This window comes from Neophocaena asiaeorientalis, unplaced genomic scaffold, assembly GCF_003031525.2.
Source record: "Neophocaena asiaeorientalis asiaeorientalis breed wild unplaced genomic scaffold, Neophocaena_asiaeorientalis_V1.1 scaffold91, whole genome shotgun sequence".
NCBI classification, from domain to species: domain Eukaryota; kingdom Metazoa; phylum Chordata; class Mammalia; order Artiodactyla; family Phocoenidae; genus Neophocaena; species Neophocaena asiaeorientalis.
In genome coordinates this window covers 11883858-11886522 of record NW_020173198.1, presented here as the reverse complement: position 1 = coordinate 11886522, position 2665 = coordinate 11883858, and the positions used below count along the sequence as shown (strand labels likewise).

General features: G+C 52.7%; 1 protein-coding gene across 2 annotated transcripts in view; it reads left to right on the top strand.

Moving 5' to 3' along the window:
* Positions 1 to 2555: 2555 nt before the first annotated feature.
* Positions 2556 to 2665, top strand: part of MRTFB (myocardin related transcription factor B) — a 201373-nt gene continuing 201263 nt past the window's right edge. The window contains exon 1 of one of the 2 annotated variants that reach the window (XM_024744478.1): positions 2556 to 2586. The gene's annotated coding sequence lies outside the window, so the exon portion shown is untranslated. The remainder of the gene's footprint in view (positions 2587 to 2665) is intronic. The other variant, XM_024744479.1, reaches the window with a different exon arrangement.

Genomic DNA, 2665 nt, shown 5'->3' with positions numbered 1-2665 from the left:
ACCTAACCTGGGGTACCATGGCCTGAGGGTAGTGGCAGCTTCAGTTTCTATAAAAACTTTCCTCAAGATGTCACAGTGATTATATTAACCCCCAACCTCACGAAAATTCTCTTAACAAGTTTCTTTTTGTTTTTGCCAACAACTTAAAAATATTTGGGTGGCTTTTACTATGTAAGGGGAACCTTTTGTAAAACAGGCTGCCAGTCTCCCAGGAAACTGGGAAGAGAGAGCACATCAGAGCTTCAGGAGAGCCTGGTTTCTTTCCACCATCAGGAGGAAAGGCGGGGGTAATTCTGTCCACTAAAGAGCAGTGGATTGTTTCCAGTGTGCTAGAAACTAATTTTATTTCCATATCTGAGTATATAAGGTCACACCCTCCAAATTGATTTGGAGTTTATATCGGGAGATGGGGAGAGAATAAAATAACTCAGACATGTAATGATAGCTATAATTTACTGAGTGCTTAATCTGTGCAAGGTACTTTTCTACATGCTTCACATACATTAACTGGGTCCTCTTCCCAGCAACCTATTTATATCTTTATTTTAGATCAGCAGTCCTCAACCTTTTTGGCACCAGAGACCGGTTTCATGGAAGACAATTTTTCCACGGACGGGGTGCAGGGGGAGGGGCGACGGTTCGTCGGTAACGCGAGCGATGGGGAGTGATGGGGAACCGCAGATGAAGCTTCACTCGCTCACCTCCTGCTGTGCGGCCCGGTTCCTAACAGGCCGCGAATGCAGCCTGGGGGTTGGGGACCCCTGTTTTAGATGAGAATATCAAGGCACAGTCCACCCAGATATGTATGGTATGTTAGATTGGAGTCCTGAACTCAGGGGATTTCTAGCTTTACAGCTTTATGAAGGCTTTTGGGGCAGGGAGAAACTTGTTGGTCCCTGAGGCCAAAGTTTGCAGGTCTCGGCACATCCTGACCTGGTGGAACTCCAGCCTTCCCATTTACCACCTGTGTGTATCTTTGGGCCGGGCAACTTCTCTCCCCTCTTAGGCCCTTGGTTTCCTCACCCGCAAAATGGGGACAACGATACCTCCCTCCCGATGGGATTATTGGGAGGACTAAATTAGCTAATGAATGGACAGCACCTGGAGCAGTGCTTGGTATCCTGTAGCTGCCCATCAGATGTGGTTTCCCTTCCTCTCTCAGTTCCTCCATCAGGTGGGTTGGGTGCTGTTCACACCTGGAGGGCACCTATTACCTCTGGCCTGCAGGAAGTGGCATTATTTCTGGAGGGAGTGAGCAGCCTTGCAGGGTGGGCAGGCCAGAGTTTGCTGAGATGGATGTGACTGTCAGGTGGCCTGGGCAAGCCCCTGCAGACCCTGATGCAAGGTTAAGGAATAGCTAGAACCTCCAAGGCTTTTGATTTTACAGCAGCTTGTTGGCCCAGACCTGCTAGCTCATGGGACTTTAGTGCAAGGCAGTACTGGGTTCTGGATTCAGACCCAGGTTCAAACCCTGTCTTACCGTGGAGCCTTAGGCCAATTTCTTCATCTCTCTGAGTCTCCATTTTCCTATGACTTGACTCGGAAGAATATTGGTAGTGACCTTGAAACGCCCTCAATAAATGTTAGCCCCTCTTTTTTAGAAACAATTATATGTATAAGGTTAAGATTTTGCCCCTAGGAAGAAGTCACACCTTTCTCTGCACCCCCTGACATCCATGTACATTCTGGTTCTGGGTCCTGTGTCCCATTCTACTGTGCTCTCTACCATCAAAACGCCACCAGTATAAAGAGGCGACCATCGAATATAAATAGTTTTCAGGGCCCTGTACAGGGTCTGACACAGGGAGGTTTAGGAAGTTCGTGTAATGGGGGAGAAGCATTTTCCTGACAGCAGCTCCATAAAACCAGAGGGACTGTAGCAACTGCCCTCCTAGGTTCACCTTGGTGAACCTTGGGAGGGAAGTAAAGAAGGGCTGAGATTTGGTGCCCTCAGCGGAAGGAACAGGGACAGGATCTGGGGATTGTCATGGAGGCGGGAAAACTGGGCTTTGGCTTGAGCGTCAGACAACCCCGCATGCCCACTCCTAGCTGTGTGACCTAGAGGTAGCAGTTGTTAACCTGGCCAAGCCTCCATTTTATCCTCTCTGAAACGGATAGGATGGTAATACCCACTTCTTGGGGGCTCTTGTGAGGACCCAGGAGGAGTTGTAAAAGTACTCGGCACCCAGGAAGCATTCCAAGACTGGCTGCTGGGATTATTGTTGTCACAGTGGTCACAGCCTTTGCAAAGGCTCCAAGGTCCGGGGCCCCGAGCGCGCGCATGCGCACGCGCACGCGGTCATCCAGGTGAGAGGGAGGCTGCCGTCCCGCACCTGGCTTTTAACCTTTCACCTTCACGGAGCGGAGGTGGGCGGAATGGATGCAGAGACCGGGACGCGGGGTTGCGAGCCCGGCTAGACCTAACCCCGAGGCGAAGGGGCGGCTCTTCGGGAGCGCGCCTAGCCTGCTACAGGCCGGGGTCCGCGCGCGCCGCGGAGAGGGCGGGGAAGCGCGGAGGGGAGCGAAGTCTCGCGAGATCGTGCGGCGGCTGTAGCGGCAGCGGCGGCGGCGGCGGCGGCCCAAGAGGTGAGCTGCGGTCGGCGGCAGCGGCGGCGTCTGCCGTTGGGGCTGAGGAGCGGGTGAGAGCGGCAGAGACCGAGGGCCG